Source organism: Ranitomeya variabilis, chromosome 6 (assembly GCF_051348905.1).
Source record: "Ranitomeya variabilis isolate aRanVar5 chromosome 6, aRanVar5.hap1, whole genome shotgun sequence".
Classification (NCBI taxonomy): domain Eukaryota; kingdom Metazoa; phylum Chordata; class Amphibia; order Anura; family Dendrobatidae; genus Ranitomeya; species Ranitomeya variabilis.
The window spans coordinates 336150376-336169042 of NC_135237.1; the positions used below are offsets into that span (position 1 = coordinate 336150376).

General features: G+C 41.8%; 1 protein-coding gene across 6 annotated transcripts in view; it reads left to right on the plus strand.

The window, feature by feature from the left end:
• The window catches only part of LOC143782421 (enoyl-CoA hydratase EchA19-like), a 187109-nt gene that overhangs the window by 125341 nt on the left and 43101 nt on the right, over positions 1-18667 (plus strand). The gene's annotated exons all lie outside the window — the stretch shown is intronic.

Genomic DNA, 18667 nt, shown 5'->3' on the forward strand with positions numbered 1-18667 from the left:
GCGAACCTGAACTGTAAAGTTCTGAGTCCATACCGAACACCTAGTGTCTGTGCACAGAAACGAACATGGACTTCTCCAGAATGTCCATGTTACTGTTCGGATTAGTCAGCCTGAACATCGGTTGTTTCCTAACCTGTCATCTGTGTGACAGGGTGAGAAACAGCAGCGGCACTGATCAGTAGTAAGGTCGTTACCGCCGATCAGAGCGCTGCTAATGACAGCATGTGAGCCAGCAGCTGTGACTGCTGTAAAAAGGTTACCGCAGGTAACAGGCATCGGCTGGTGAGAGTACTACTCTCCTCATGCTACACCTGCTCTCACTGATAGTAGCAAGAGCAGGCGAGGCTGATGAGAGTATTCATCAACCGGTACCTATGCAATAAATACAAACTTTTTTTTAAATGGCGTAGGTTCCCCTCTATTTTATATAACCAGGGCATGTAAAGATGACAGCTGCAGCTGCAACCTCTAGCTGTCAGCTTTATAGTGACTAGTTATCAAAAATAGAGAGGTCCCCCATTTTTGAATACCAGCCAAGCTAATTAGACAGCATGGGCCTGTATTCTCAGACTGGGAAGGGGCCCTGGATATTGACCCTCCCCAGCCTAAAAATAGCAGCCCACAGCTACCCCAGAAAAGGCGCATCTATTAGATGCGCCAATTCTGGCGCTTTGCCCAGCTCTTCCCACTTGCCCTGGTGCGCTGGGGTAATAGTTGTGGGGTTGAAGTCAGCTTTATAATGTCAGCTGATATCAAGCCCACAGGTTAGTAATGGAGAGCCGTCTATAAGACGGCCCTATTACTAACCTCCTATTCAGATTGTAAAAAGTACTCAGCCAGAATTGTCATTTATTCCCCACCTTGTTTTACCCATGTATTGACATAAAATAAAAAACAACGTTATACTCACCTTTCTGCTGATAATCCATTAATGGCCATGCCCTACTGTAAGCGATAAAAAATAACATCTCCCTCCCTTTCCCCTCCCCCCTCCCTTACCCCTTCCTTTTTGCCTACTTCCTCCCCCTCCCCGATAATTGTAAAACCCAATAAAGTTTATTTGAAAAAAAATAAATAAATAATAACATCATATTCTTCACCTGTCCAACGATAATCTATTAATGGCCATGTCCCATGACTATCCGGATCTCCATGCCAGCCGGATCACACTGAGACAGGAGCGTTCATGCTCCTGCAGTGTGTAGTGCTGACGTGAGAAAGGTCACCAAAGTTCATAGCTGATGAACTTCCGTCACCTCACTTATGGCACTGCTCACTTTGTGGGAAAATTCTCACACAGTGAGTGATACCGTAAGTGACCAGGGTCAAGGATTATTGTTGGACAGGTGAGGAATATGATATATTATTATTTTTTGTCTTTTACAGTGTGACATGGACATCCATGGATTATCTTCGGAAAGGTGAGTAACTTTTTGCTTTTTTTATTTTTTGTGAATAAATGGGTAAAAGAGGGTGGGGAGTTTTTATTTAAAATAAAGAAGTCTGTTTCTTTCAATTAAAGAACTTTATTCTGGCTGTGTATTTTTTTACAATATGACTGTGGGGTTAGTAACGAAGGCGTCTAATGGATGCAACTTTTCAGGCGTGGCTGCGGGCTGCTATTTTTTAGGCTGGGGTTTGCCAATATCCATGGCCCCTCCTTAGTCTGAGAATACCAGCCCCCTGCTGTCTGCTTTAGCTTGGCTGGTTGTCAAGAATTGGGGGAACCTTTGCCTTTTTTAAAATTATTTAAATAATTAAAAAAATGTGGCATGGGTACTCCTCTATTTTTGATAACCAGCCAAAATAAAGCTGACAGTTGGGGGTTGTAGCTGCAGATGTCCGCTTTACTTGCGCTGGTGTTCAAAAATAGAGGGGAAGCACGCCATTTTTTTAAATTTATTTATTGCACAGGCGCCAGCTGATGAATATTTTCATCAGCCTTGCCTGCTCTTGCTGTTCTTAGTCAGACCAGGCGTAGGATGATGAGAGTAGTACTCTCATCAGCCGACGCCTGTGAATGGCGGTAACCTTTTGAATGCGGTCCAGGTTTGAGTTTTGGTACCGTTCTGGTACCCGAATCTAACTTTTTTAAAAATGTTCTGCCAGACCCGAACATCCACGATTTCACCCACCACTAATCATATGTTTATGGACACGTACAATATTTTATTTATTGTATCTGCTTTTATCACATTTTCTTGGTATACCTCACATCTACCCCTGCAGAACAGTCTGTCAAGAGTCTGCTACTGTTGGGCAAATTTCTTTACCAGACTGCTAAACAGAGAATAGCTCACTGCTAAGGTAGGACAGGGCAGGAAGTGTTTCACTGTGGCAGGCATTTTTATGGGGCTGTTATGGGTGGGACTGTGGCTATCACTTCTATGTGGATACCCCATACCCATGACTATTATTATAAGTGTACTTTAATTGATAGGTCCCTGGGACTGACATTGTTAGAGGAAATTTAGCTTGCAATGTTATAGAGGACTAGGGCTGGTAATGTTAAATTGAATCGGTGTGCAGGTTTTTTGTAATGTAATCTGAGAACATTATGAGGTAAGGGTTAAAATACTGAATTCAGCAAATTGTCACTTAAGCTATGCGATGTTTTATTACAGTGAAGATTTTATCACTAGGACATTATCATTGCTGTGACTAGCTGGCATGTGCTTGCTAGTCCGACCCCACAGCGTTTTGTGATGAGCAGGTCCCAATAGACAGTGTACATACAGAGCCTGGCGAGGGTGTGTTAGCGCAGACAGCTGTAGTGTATTGCTAAATCTAAAAAATCTGCATCCAGTAATCTAAGTGATACATCGTTGGAATGAGCTTCTCTTTCCCTACATTATGCTGCTTTCAGATGTAGGGAAGCAAAAACCTGCTGACAAAGTCCCTTAATGCTACGTCACACGTTCAGTATGTGGTCAAATTTTTACCTCAGTATTTGTAAGGCAAAACCAGGAGTGGAACAGTCAGAGGAAAAGTATAATAGAAACATATCACCACCTCTGCATTTATCTCCCACTCCTGGTTTTGGCTTACAGGTACTGAGGTAAAATACTGACCAAATACTGAGTGAGTGAATGTGGCTTTAAAGGGGGCTCTGTAGCTAGCACCAATATCAACATATTGCAGCATCCAAAATGATTAAAGCGATTTTGCAAGACTAGAGAAAATAAAGAGAGAAATGTAATTTTAAATATATTCCAAAATACCTTTAATTAGTAATTCACACTTGTTTATGGCTAGGGAGGTAATCACTGCAGTCTATCAAAATGGTTACTGTTTTATTACACTGTAAATCTGTCCTAGAATGCTAATAGGACAGATCCCTGTGAGCATTTGCTGTAAAAACTCCCTTCATGTGTAGGAAGATGTGCTAACACTGGATATTATAATACTGGAGACACCAGGTGCTGAGGCAAGAGGCTGCTCACACTGCTGTCCGCCCTGTCTATCGCCTCTAATATTGGAGATAAAAGGGGTTCTGATATAAAAGGAAGATGCTCACTCTGCTGTCTACTTTGTATATCTGATTTATTACTGGTAATATCAGGCTGCTCACACTAGTGGTGGCATTTCACACTGCTGTCCACCTTGTCTGTTTGAAATAATACTTGAGACACCAGTGATGCTGAGGTAAGAAGAGGCTGCTCACACTGATGTCTACCATGTATAACTGGGGTAAAAACTAGAGATACCAGGAATGCTGAGGTAAGAAGAGGCTGCTTACACTGCTCTCCATCCTGTATATCTGATCTAAAACTAGAGATACAAGGGGTGCTGAGGTAATAAGAGGCTGCTCACACTGCTGTCCACCCTGTATATCTGATCTAATACTGGAGATACTAGGAGTGCTGGGGTAACAAGAGGCTGCTCACACTGCTGTCCACCCTGTATATCTGATCTAATACTGGATACACTAGGAGTGCTGCTGTAAGAAGAGGCTGCTCACACTGCTGTCCACCCTGTATATCTGATCTAATACTGGAGATACTAGGAGTGCTGGGGTAAGAAGAGGCTGCTCACACTGCTGTCCACCCTGTATATCTGATCTAATACTGGAGATACTAGGAGTGCTGCGGTAACAAGAGGCTGCTCACACTGCTGTCCACCCTGTATATCTGATCTAATACTGGATATACTAGGAGTGCTGCTGTAAGAAGAGGCTGCTCACACTGCTGTCCACCCTGTATATCTGATCTAATACTGGAGATACTAGGAGTGCTGGGGTAAGAAGAGGCTGCTCACACTGCTGTCCACCCTGTATATTTGATCTAATACTGGAGATACTAGGAGTGCTGCTGTTGTAAGAAGAGGCTGCTCACCCTGATGTCCACCCTGTATATCTGATCTAATACTGGAGATATCAGGAGTGCTGAGGTAAGAAGAGGCTGCTGACACTGCTGTCCACCCTGTATATCTGATCTAATACTGGAGATACTAGGAGTGCTGGGGTAAGAAGAGGCTGCTCACACTGCTGTCCACCCTGTATATCTGATCTAATACTGGAGATACTAGGAGTGCTGAGGTAAGAAGAGGCTGCTCACACTGCTGTCCACCCTGTATATCTGATCTAATACTGGAGATACTAGGAGTGCTGGGGTAAGAAGAGGCTGCTCACACTGCTGTCCACCCTGTATATCTGATCTAATACTGGAGATACTAGGAGTGCCGAGGTAAGAAGAGGCTGCTCACACTGCTGTCCACCCTGTATATCTGATCTAATACTGGAGATACTAGGAGTGCTGGGGTAAGAAGAGGCTGCTCACACTGCTGTCCACCCTGTATATCTGATCTAATACTGGAGATATTAGGAGTGCTGCTGTAAGAAGAGGCTGCTCACCCTGCTGTCCACCCTGTATATCTGATCTAATACTGGAGATATCAGGGGTGCTGAGGTAAGAAGAGGCTGCTGACACTACTGTCCACCCTGTGTAACTGATTTAATAATGGAGATACCAGGCTGGTCACAGTGGTGGTGACTAAAATGTTCCTTAAAACAGATGCATCAGATCAGATAATAGGGAAGGGGGGAGACACCGACTATGTCACTATGTATTCTGATTACTCAGTAATGGACTCTTCTTACTCTGTGGTAGTGCATTTATATTTATACATGAGCACAGATAAGGAAAGGTTCATAGGACCATATTTCAGCTATATTTTTTGAATCTGTAATTTGGCTGCCATTCTTTGGTCTTGTGATCTAAACCCACAGCATCATAACTGCCTTCAAACTGTTTGTACTTGTCATGAGACCCACAGTTGGGCCAGCAATTTTGGACGTAAAACAGAAGAGAAACTATGACCACAGTATGAGTGGGTGAACCTGTCCAAATGAGTGACAGCTGGTGACATCACCCAATCAGTTGCCTGTCTGCTCTATTCTGATGCCAGAAGCGGAGCTATAGGTAGTGGAGGAGGTGTATTGCAACTTCTTTTTTTTTTTTGCTTCCTCCACATAGTTTGATGCCAATGGAGAAAGACTAGACTACCCATATATACATACTCTAATAAAATACTACCTGCTTTTAGTTGTCTACTATATTGCTGCAGTCCAGCCATACATTTATATATGTAAAGTGCGGTATATTCAGCCATTTGTAATAGATTAAATGTTGGCCGCTCTGGGTCATGATATGTGTGTTCATAACTTCAGTTTACATATTTCTGTCAGACATTGTTTCTTTTTTGTTTGGCCGCTATGTGTCTGTTTATGCTATTTATTTGATGCCGAACATCTGTCACATGGGAGGATGCAGTTCCTTGCGCTTCACCAAACCTCCTGGCCTAAGTTCACATTACTTATGTGTCCGTGTTGAGCAGTCAAACTTAGGGTTTCATTAAAAAGTAAAAAGTGGGGAAAACATCAATAAAAAAAGTTTCACCCATCCTAAACAAATGTTAAATTATCTGCTTCTACACCCCAGTTGTGCCTGGGCCGTTGAAGACTTGGTGTATGCATTTACCAGCGCCCCCTTGTTCATTGCAAGGTAAATGGTTGTTGACAATTCTGATAAAACTAAACTTAGCGCCTGCACCACCACATGCAAACAGGGAAGACTACGTACATGACTTCTGCTGCTCTATGTTTACAGTCACGCGGTCTGTTTTCAAGCCACACAAGCAAAATACTGCATTTTTAAGTTTTCCTTATTTTGACAACTGTGGTTGACACATCTAGCTTCAAATTTTCCAGAATCAGTGACACATTCTGCCTTCCCGCTGCCCCTTACTTGGAGAAGCATGTGGTTACCGGCCCAACCATATCTCTATCATACATCTTTGTTGATTTATTAAGGGGTCATGGATTTTTTTTCAGCTTGAACAACCATTTAAAGGGTTATTCCCATCTTCTAATGAGCGTATTATCTTATAGTACTTGTAAAAATAAGCACTTTTCCAATTTAATGTATATTAATTTGCAGCCGTTCCAGACTTATTAACACTTTTATTTTCTTTACAGTCCTTTGCTTAGGAGACCTACCACTGCTGATCTACTATCTAGGTTGCAAACACTGCAATAAAGAAATAAAGTTAACAGGTGTCCCAGCGATCCTGGGCAGCTTCAGAGCAGCGCGTTCTAGAAAATTGCTTGTAAGCACTGCACACATTTCGCCACTGCTTCCAGACAGCAGTGGTGACCAGTTTCCTAGGCAACAAGATGTTAAAAAAAGTTCTAATATCTCAAGAACTGCAGCAAGTTTTAATAAACAGTAAATTTCAAAAGTATTTATTTTTTTCCAAGACCTATCTAACAATACCCATCTATGAAGATGGTAACCATTTAAGTGTTACTAGTCACTTTTCCTTTTAGAAAGAATAAAGAAAAAAAAAAAAAAGAATAAAACACACTGCAAGACAAACAGAGGCTTATCATGAATGATCTTGTTAAAGGGAACTCGTCAGCATGCTAACTGCCCCAAGCATGGTTGGTATGATTTAGGATATGTTTATTGTTCACTCGCACCTCAGTGTAAACTTAGTGAATGCACTTTGAGTATATGCCAAAAAGCATATGGCATTTGTTGAGCTGGTATTCAATAGTTTACTTTAAAAAAAAAAAAGAAAAGTACACATATTACAAATCCAGAAAACTGCCTCTGACGCTAGTCACTTCACGGCCAGAGAGCATAACCAAGGGAAAAGACAAAGGGGTAATTCAGGTCACGGTCCAAGGGTCAAAATACCAGGAGATGGCATATCAAAGCAAAAGGACAAAACAAAGGTATAGTCAGAACACAGTCCAAAGGGTCAGGCAGCAGAAGATCAGAACAGAATCAGGCAAGCACTCACCAGGAAGCCCAAACTACGTCTGGCGGGATCAGGGGCAGACATCTTGGTTAAATAGCTTTGGAAATCTCCGGAACACAGAAATCATTCAGCTGCGGCGATGAAACCTAAATCTCTGAGCACTAAAAATACTCTGAGGACACCCGAGCGTGCTCAGGAAATCTCGAGTAACGAGTGTATTCGCTCATCACTATTTAGGACCCAATTTTTCTGATGGCACTTTCAATTTAATATTTTTTGAAGAAACCCATACCTTATCACTAACCGTGAATATGGGAACCCATGAACGTTTCCTGTCGGCCTTCCATTTCTGGTGTCTTTGAGACACCCCAATATTCTGAACCTCCCTTCTAACATCCTTAAGTTTCTGTATGGCAACCTCGACTTCAAAACAGTGAGAATTCATCCTCAAGAATTCACCAAAATGAGGATTAAACCCATAATTACTAAAAAAAAAGGTGATTTTCCAGTAGACTGGTTAACCCAACTGTTAAAGGCAAACTCCACAAGAGGTAAGAATGAGAACCAGTTCTCCTGCTGAAGCATCTTAAAATTTGCTCCAAGGACTGATTTGTCCTCTGTCTGACCATTGGTTTCAGGATCGTACGCAGAGGAAAACGATAGGTCAGTCCCCAATTTCTTACAAAACGCGCTCCAGAATTTGGAGACAAACTGCAACCCCCTATCGGACACAATGTTCAAAGGAAAGCCATGCAATCTCACCACATGATTTATAAATAATCTGGAAAGCGTCTACACATTAGGTAACCCCGATAACGGAATAAAGTGAGCTAGTTTACTGAATCAGTCAACCACCATCCAAATAATGGTTTTCCCACTAGACAAAGGAAAATCAGTAATGAAATCCATGGACAAATGAGTCCATGGTCTTTCTGGTATAGGCAATGGAGCCAATTTCTCTGCTGGCTGGTTATGACAAATTTTAGCGCCTGCGCACACTTCATAAGCGGATACAAAACCTTTAATGTTATTAAGCATGGATGGCCACCAAAAAAGTCTACATATAGCTTTCTGCGTAGCAGTGGCCCTGGGGTGACCACTCAAGATGGAGTCATGAAACTCTTGCAACAGATGTAATCTTAGATACAAGGGCACAAATAATTTAGATCCAGGAGTAGCGGAAGGAGCCAATGACTGGACTTAGCGAATCTCAGCCTCCAATTCCGGGGACATCATAGAAATTACCTTACCCTGAGGAAGGATGTTCTGGAGGAGAAACTGAATCGTGACAAAGCGTCAGCCCTAACATTTTTAGACCACGGCCTGAACATGATGGAAAATTTGAATCTAGGAAAGAATAAGGACCACTTGGCCTGTCTTGGGGTTAAACGTTTAGCATATTCAATATAAGTAAAATTTTTGTAATCTGTCACAAATGCCTCCATCCTTTAAAAGCTAACGACAGGGAGCAGCTCATGATTTCCATCATCATAATTTCTCTCAGCAAACTAAAATTTCCTAGAAAAAAATGCACATTGTCATAAGTTAGGGTTTTGGGACCTTGAGACAAAACAGCCCCAACCCCAACGTCTGAGGTATCCACTTCAACGATAAATGGTTCAATCATTTAATTTCTTGAATCAAAACTGCAGCAGACATGAAGCATACTTTTAGTTTATTAAAGGCCCCAATGGCATCCAATGACCAAACCTTAAGATATGCTCTAGTGATGGGCAGTCCGGCTCTTTTTGGTGATCCGGCTCTCATGGCTCCGCTCACCAAAAAGAGCCGGCTCTTTCGGCTCACGAACCGTCTCTTTTTGGATCCTAAATGGATCCCTATTGAATATCTATTCAGCCGTCCGAAACTCCGCCCACCTACCGCAGAAACTCCGCCCACTTCTTTAGAGACAATTAAATTGAAGAGTGGGCGGGGTTTTGCTCAGGTGGGCGGAGTTACACCTGCCGAAGCCCGGGGTTTTACGCCCAGTGAGAGCCATTCAGGAATTTTAGTGGCTCTCACTGGTGTGCCGGCCCCCATCGTTCACAGCAGGGAGCCGGCTCTTTGTGTCGGCTCGTTCGCGAACGACACATCACTAATATGCTCCCTTATATGTGAGATCGGTAAGAGGTTTAATGATCAGTGAAAAGCCCCTAATACATTTTCTAAAGTAATTGGCAAATCCTAAAAAAAACACTGTGGTGCTTGTAAAGTCGCGAGGTTGAACCCAATCAATTATAGCCTCCACCTTCCCAGGATCCATCTTAAACCCTCCAGCAGATACAATGAGCCCCAGAAATGATATTTCTTGAAAAGAAAAAGTACACTTTTCTAATTTGGCAGGCAAAGAATTTTCCTTCAGACTTTGCAAAGCATAATGAACATGCTCATAGTGTGAACTCAGATCAGACGAAAAAATTAGAATATCATCAAGGTATACCACAATAAATCTTTTTTTTATGAGAAAAAATATCATTCATAGAGTTCTGAAAGTCAGCAGATGCTTTGGTTAAACCAAAAGGCATGACCAGATTCTCAAATAAACAGACGAAAAAAATGCTGTCTTCCACTCATCACTCTCACAGATCAGATTATATGCCCCTCTAAAATCAAGTTTAGAAAACCATTTAGCCCCAGTAAGCTGATTTATATAGATCGGGGATGAGTGGAAGTGGGTAAGTATTTTTAACCGTAATTTTGTTTAATTCACGGAAATCGAGACAATAGCAAAGCCCCCCTCATCTTTTTTTTACTAAGAAGAAACCAGCAGCTATAGGTTAGGAGGAAGGACAGTTCATTTACAAATTCTTTCATAAGTGACACGTAATCCAGATCAACAGGATCCAGAATAAAGGAGTGATTGAATTTGATTGAAAAAATTGAGAAAGTTTAATTCGAAGTTCATGACAACATAATAAAAAAGGTTAAAAAAGGTGCCTTATGTCAACAGGAGGCGTAGGGGAAACAATGTACTTCAGAAATAAAGAATAATTATTTTAAATAATGTTCAGCATATAAAAGGATATACAGATTCAATTAATCATGAAACAGCGAAGAACCTTTCATCAGGAACAAATGAATGAACAGCGTTGAAAGGGAGTGTAAGTTTTATGGACCTATAGGGTTAATTGCCTTTTATAAAAGTGTACAGGTCCACATAGTCATAACTAGAAATCGTGTAAAGTGCATTTAGTGCCTATTGGTATTATACTATACTAGGTACATTTATATAAATGCATACTCATGGATCAAATAAGGCGTTCTTAGAATATAAATACAGGGTTGCATATCTTTTCCTGATAAGCTAAGCAAGTGCTGAACCGTCGCTGCATCTCCTCACCCCAACGCTTATTTCGCCTATTCTTCTTCCACCCCGGTAAAAAGGTGCCAATACCAGTGTCACAACAAGCATTAGGTTTTTCTAGTTTTATTCCCATTGTTTTTTGTTTTAAATTATTATTTAGCATTTGCTCTTTTGTATTTAACATGAGCGCTCTGTACAAAAAAAAGTTGATTTATTTTTTCCAGGAGATATTCCACATACTAAAACTTAATGGGTTCCAACAACGATGAGCAAGACTGTACATCATGATACTGACATTCCCGTTTTACATTTTTTTTTCCCTAAAGCTCTGCTGCGCTTGTATCCAGTGCTCAGTGGATAGTGCAAAGTATGGGGAGAAACCTCCACCTCTGGCTTTACTCTGCCCAGCTCATGCTGATTTATAGGCTTTTTCTTAGGCTACTTTCACACTAGCGTCGGGCTCGGCCCATCGCAGTGCGTCGGGCCGAGGTCACCGACGCTAGCGTTGTCTCCGCCGCACAACGGGGGCAGCGGATGCATTTTTCCAGCGCATCCGCTGCCCCATTGTGAGGTGCGGGGAAGTGAGGGGAGGTGGGGGCGGAGTTCTGGCCACGCATGCGCGGTCGGAAAAAGCGGACCGTCGGGAGTAAAAAACGTTACATTTGCTCCCGGCGGACCTCCACAACACGGCGCAACCGTCTCACGACGGTTGCGACGTGTGGCAATCTATCGCAATGCGTCGCTAATATTAGTCAATGGAGAAAAAACGCATCCTGCAAGCACTTTTGCAGGATGCGTTTTTTCTGCAAAACGACGCATTGTGACGGATTGCAGTTAACGCTAGTGTGAAAGTAGCCTAACTTATGCATGAACATGTTGGATGTCTTTTTCATTGTTAATTACAAAATGTATTTTTATTATGCTAATCTCTCTTATTTGTGATTTTTTTTTGTGTATGTGTTTTTTTTTTTCATTTTGGTTTGATAGGATTGTGACATCTTTGACCCATTGACTTCATCCTTTTTAAAGTTTTCTTTCTCCAGTTGGTTGGTAAAAGTAGTTCAGATCAAAATTCGTAGGGCTTAGCACGTCATGGAATCTCCTTAAAATTACAACTGCATTCAAGTTTTGACACACCCTTACACACCCAATAAATGCATTTAGCAAACATTTTCTAATATACCAGCACTGCTTTGCATTACCCAAATATTCCTTTTGCTTTTTCAAATCCCAGCAATGGTTGTATTATATAACTAGAATATTAATGAAAGCAATATGCTCGCTTCTACGAAGAAATTCTTTCAAATATATTCTTTCTATTTACTTTATTAGTACTCCAGCTCAAATTGTATCGGAGCAATATAGAGAATATATCTAATATCGTAATTGACAAAATATACTCATTAAGAGTATCAGCTGTTTGTGCATGTGTATATACAGCGCATTACAGACATTATATATATATATATATATATATATATATATATATATATATATATATATATATACAGTGCCTACAAGTAGTATTCAACCCCCTGCAGATTTAGCAGGTTTACACATTTGGAATTAACTTGGCATTGTGACATTTGGACTGTAGATCAGCCTGGAAGTGTGAAATGCACTGCAGCAAAAAAGAATGTTATTTCTTTGTTTATTTTTTTTTTAAATTGTGAAAAGTTTTTTCAGAGGGTCATTTATTATTCAACCCCTCAACCCCCAGAATTCTGTTTGGTTCCCCTAAAGTATTAAGAAGTAGTTCAGGCACAAAGAACAATGAGCTTCACATGTTTGGATTAATTATCTCTTTTTCCAGCCTTTTCTGACTATTTAAGACCCTCCCCAAACTTGTGAACAGCACTCAAACATGGTCAACATGGGAAAGACAAAGGAACATTCCAAGGCCATCAGAGACAAGATCGTGGAGGGTCACAAGACTGGCAAGGGGTACAAAACCCTTTCCAAGGAGTTGGGCCTACCTGTCTCCACTGTTGGGAGCATCATCCGGAAGTGGAAGGCTTATGGAACTACTGTTAGCCTTCCACGGCCTGGACAGCCTTTGAAAGTTTCCTCCGTGCCAAGGCCAGGCTTGTCCGAAGAGTCAAGGCTAACCCAAGGACAACAAGGAAGGAGCTCCGGGAAGATCTCATGGCAGTGGGGACATTGGTTTCAGTCAATACCATAAGTAACGTACTCCACCGCAATGGTCTCCGTTCCAGACGAGCCCGTAAGGTACCTTTACTTTCAAAGCGTCATGTCAAGGCTCGTCTACAGTTTGCTCATGATCACTTGGAGGACTCTGAGACTGACTGGTTCAAGGTTCTCTGGTCTGATGAGACCAAGATCGAGATCTTTGGTGCCAACCACACACGTAACGTTTGGAGACTGGATGGCACTGCATACGACCCCAAGAATACCATCCCTACAGTCAAGCATGGTGGTGGCAGCATCATGCTGTGGGGCTGTTTCTCAGACAAGGGGCCTGGCCATCTGGTCCGCATCCATGGGAAGATGGATAGCACGGCCTACCTGGAGATTTTGGCCAAGAACCTCCGCTCCTCCATCAAGGATCTTAAGATGGGTCGTCATTTCATCTTCCAACAAGACAACGACCCAAAGCACACAGCCAAGAAAACCAAGGCCTGGTTCAAGAGGCAAAAAATCAAGGTGTTGCAGTGGCCTAGTCAGTCTCCAGACCTTAACCCAATTGAAAACTTGTGGAAGGAGCTCAAGATTAAAGTCCACATGAGACACCCAAAGAACCTAGATAACTTGGAGAAGATCTGCATGGAGGAGTGGGCCAAGATAACTCCAGAGACCCGTGCCGGCCTGATCAGGTCTTATAAAAGACGATTATTAGCTGTAATTGCAAACAAAGGTTATTCCACAAAATATTAAACCTAGGGGTTGAATAATAATTGACCCACACTTTTATGTTTAAAATTTATAAAAATTTAACTGAGCAACAAAACTTTTTGGTTTGTAAGATTTATGCATCTGTTAATAAATCCTGCTCTTGTTTGAAGTTTGAAGGCTCTAACTTATTTGCATCTTATTAAACCTGCTAAATCTGCAGGGGGTTGAATACTACTTGTAGGCACTGTATGTGTATATATAATATGTATACACACATACATAAAGTGGGGAAAATAAGTATTTGATACACTGCCGATTTTTTTCAAGTTTTTCCACCTACAAAGAATTGAGGTCTGTAATTTTTATCATAGGTACACTTCAATTGTGAGAGACAGATTCTAAAAATAAAAAAACAGAAAATCACATTGTATGATTTTTATATAATTAAATTGCATTTTATTGCATGAAATAAGTATTTGATCATCTACCAACCAGCAAGAAATCTGGCTTTCACAGATCTGTTAGTTTTTCTTTAAGAAGCCCTCCTACTCTGAACTCATTAAAGACATTGAAGTTTGCCAATGACCATCTGGATGATATTTAATACAATAGAAAAGCAGAACTTAATATTTGGTTCAGAAACCTTTGTTTGCAATTACAGAGGTCAGACATTTCGTGAAGTTATTGACCAAGTTTGCACACAGTGCAGTGCGATTTTGGCCCACTCCTCCATTCATTTCTTCTCCAGATCTTTCAGGCTTCAGGGCTGTCTATGGGCAAAATTGAGTTTCGGCTCCCTCCAAAGATTTTCTATTAGGTTCAGGTGTGGAGACTGGCTAGGCCACTTCAGGACCTTGAAATGCTTCTTACGGAACCACTCCGTAGTTGCCCTAGCTGCGTGTTTCGGGTCAATGTCATGCTGGAAAACCCAGCCACGACCCATCTTCAATGCTCTTACTGAGGGAATGAGGTTATTGGCCAAAATCTTGCGATACATGACCCCATTCATCCTCCCTTCAATACGGTCAGTCGTCCTGTCCCCTTTGCAGAAAAGCACCCCCAAAGTATGTTTCCCCCACCATGCTTTACGGTTGGGATGGTGTCCTTGGGATTGTACTCATCTCTCTTCCTCCAAACACAGTGGAGTTGGTACCAAAAAGTTCTTTTTTGGTCTCATCTGACCACATGACCTTCTCCCATGCCTCCTCTGGATCATTCAGATGGTCATTGGCAAACTTCAAGCGGGCCTGGACCTGTTCTGGCATGAGCAGGGGGGACCTTGTGTGCACTGCAGGATTTTAATCCATGACGGCGTAGTGTGTTACTAATGGTAATGTTTGAGACAGTGGTCCCAGCTCTCCTCAGGTCATTGACCTGGTTCTCCCTTGTAGTTCTTAGCTGATTCCTTAACTTTCTCAGAAACAACCTTACCCCACGAGGCGAGATCTTGCATAAAGCCCCAGACCGAGGAAGATTGACAGTCATCTTGTGTTTCTTCCATTTTCTAATAATTGTGCCAACAGTTGTTGCTTTCTCACCCAGCTGCTTGCCTTTTATCCTGTAGCCTATCCCAGCCTTATGCAGGTCTACAATTTTGTCCCTGGTATCCTTAGACAGCTCTTTGGTCTTGGCCATGGTGGAGAGGTTGGGGTGTGATTGGTGTGGAGAGGTGTTTTTCATACAGGTAATGAGTTCAAACAGGTGCCTTTTAATACAGGTAATTAGTGCAGAGTACGAGGTCTTCTGAAAGAAAAACTGGTCTGTGAGAGCCAGATTTCTTGCTGGTTGGTAGGTGATCAAATACTTATTTTCATGTAATAAAATGTAACTTTATTATATAAAAATCATACAATGTGATTTTCTGGTTTCTATTTTTAGAGTCTGCATATCACAGTTGAAGTGTACCTGTGATAAGACCTCTCCATTCTTTGTAAGTGGGAAAACTTGCAAAATCGTCAATGTATCAAATACTTATCTTCCCCACAGTGTATATGTGTGTGTGTGTGTGTGTGCGCGTGTGTGTGTGTGTATATATATATATATATATATATATATATATATATATATATATGTGTGTGTATATATACAGTGGTGTTCAAAAGTCCTGCATAGGCATAGGATAAATTGATTTTTCAAGTTTTAAGCGTTTTCTGTCGAATATCTTCGATGCTAATATGACATATTATATATGGTTTTGTTCAGAATACAATTTTGCATTCTCTCCCTGTAATATTTTTTAGCTTTTGAAGCAGTTTTGCCTGAAATTATTGCAACAAGGCCTGAAAGAAGCCATTGAAGACAGCCATACAAAGACAAAGGCAAAAACTGTGGGCATTGAAATATTTAAAATGGAGGAAGGAGGAGTGGGAAAAAGTGCTATTTAGTGATAAAAGCACTTTTTGCATTTTAGGAAATGATGGCAAGTCTTATGTGAGAAGGTTCCCACATGAAGAGTACAAGCCAGAGTGTTTGAGCTTCTCTGTGAAACATCCAATGAAAGTAATGGTCTGGGGCTGTATGGCAGCCAATGGTGTTGGAAGACTTCATATTGTGGAGGGTATGGTTAAAGGGACTCTGTCACCTGAATTTGGAGGGAACAATTTTCAGCCATAGGGGCGGGGTTTTCGGGTGTTTGATTCACCCTTTCCTTACCCGCTGGCTGCATGCTGGCCGCAATATTGGATTGAAGTTCATTCTCTGTCCTCCGTAGTACATGCCTGCACAAGGCAATCTTGCCTTACGCAAAAAAATACATAGCCATCCTTAATAAGAAAATGCTGCCTTCTGCTCAACACCTGTTATCAGAGGATTACATCTTCCAGGATGATAATGCTCCTTGTCACAGAGCTAAGACAGTAACGGAATGGAAAAAAAGAACAAGGTGGCTACTATTGACTGGCCAGCTCAGTCCCGGACCTCAATCCAATTGGCACAAGGTATCATTAGAGATATCTAGAAAACAGCCAAGGACCAAGAGTGAGTTGATTGAGGCTCTGATACAGGCCTGGAACCACATCATCACTCGTGAACATCTGCAGAAGCTTGTTCACTCAATGCCACAGAGATGCAAGCTGGTGCTCAAGAGCAAAGGCTGGCCAATAAAGTATTAGAAGCTTAAGATGCACTCAAAAGGCCCTTTTCAGCATTCTGAATTAAATAAAAAATAATAAATCTTAAAAAGTAAAATTTAAGTCTGTGTGAACTTGCACTGGAAGTTAATGAACTTAGAAACCTGTTCACCATTCTACACACTGTACTGGTGTAGGTATGGTTATGCTGTAAAAAAAATGATCAAAAATGTGCATACCAAGACAATTTATACACTTGGGACATTCAAAAATGAGTATGGCATACAATGAGGGATTACAAAAACATATATGTTCCACCAGTTTCACTGTAGAGATACAGAAGTATGAAACATATAGTTTTCTTCACGCCTATGCAGGACTTTTGAACACCATTGTATATATATATATATATATATATATATATATATATATATATATATATATATATATATATATATATATATAATATGTGTATATATATATACTAGATTGTGGCCCGATTCTAACGCATCGGGTATTCTAGAATATGCATGTCCCCGTAGTATATGGACAATGATGATTCCAGAATTCGCGGCAGACTGTGCCCGTCGCGGATTGGTCGAGTCATAAAGGTTGCCATCATCGTCGCCATGGCAACCATTATGACATCTACGTCGATACTGTGCCCGTCGCTGATTGGTCGAGGCCCAGGCGGCCTCGACCAATCAGAGACGCTGGATTTCCAGGACAGACAGAAAAACCCTTAGACAATTATATATATAGATGCATGTCCCCATAGTATATGGACAATGATGATTCCAGAATTCGCGGCAGACTGTGCCCGTCGCTGATTGGTCGAGGCAACCTTTACGACATCATCGTCGCCATGGCAACATCCTGGAAATGGTGCTGGCCTCGACCAATCAGCAAGGTGGGATTTCCGAGACAGACAGACAATTAGACCCTTAGACAACACAATGGCGGCACTTGACAGCAGTGGAGGACAATGCCCGTCGCTGATTGGTCGAGGCCAGCACCATTTCCAGGACAGACAGTTATAGAATACTAGATTGTGGCCCGATTCTAATGCATCGGGTATTCTAGAATATGCATGTCCCCGTAGTATATGGACAATGATGATTCCAGAATTCGCGGCAGACTGTGCCCGTCGCTGATTGGTCGAGGCAACCTTTATGACATCATCGTCGCCATGGCAATCATTATGACATCTACGTCGATACTGTGCCCGTCGCTGATTGGTCGAGGCCCAGGCGGCCTCGACCAATCAGAGACGCGGGATTTCCAGGACAGACAGAAAAACCCTTAGACAATTGGTCACCCGATTCTAACACATCGGGTATTCTAGAATATGTATGTATGTATATAGCAGCCACATAGTATGTAGCACAGGCCACGTAGTATATAGGAGCCATGTAGTATATAGCAGACAAATAGTACGTGGCCTGTGCTATATACTATGTGGCTGCTATATACACACATACATACATATTGTAGAATACCCGATGCGTTAATACAGGCCACGCAATATATAACAGTGGCCACGCAGTATATAACACAGGCCAAACAGTATATAACACAGCCCATGTACTATATAACACAGCCCACGTAGTATATAGCAGCCATGCAGTATATAACACAGGCGACGTGGTATATAACACAGCCCACATAGTATATAGCAGCCACGCAGTATATAACACAGGCGACGCAGTATATAGCAGCCACGTAGTTTATAACACAGGCCACGTAATATATAGCACAGCCCACGCAGTACAAAACACAGCCCACATAGTATCTAACACTGGCCAGGTAGTATATAGCAGCCACGCGGTATATAACACAGCCCACGCAGTATTTAGCAGTGTGGGCACCATATCCCTGTTTAAAAAAATAATTAAAATAAAAAATAGTTATATACTCACCCGCCGGGATCCATCGAAGCTCTGGAGATGCGCGCGCGGCTGCTGCCATCTTTTGTTCCCAGGATGCATTGCAAAATTACCCACATGACTTAGCGGTCTCGCGAGACCGCTAAGTCTTCTGGGTAATTTCGCAATGCATCTCTGGGAACGGAAGATGGCGGGAGCCGCGCGCGCCTCGGCGGACTACAGAGGGTGAGATTAGCAGGTTTTTTGTTTTTTTATTATTTTTAACATAACATCTTTTTACTATTGATGCTGCA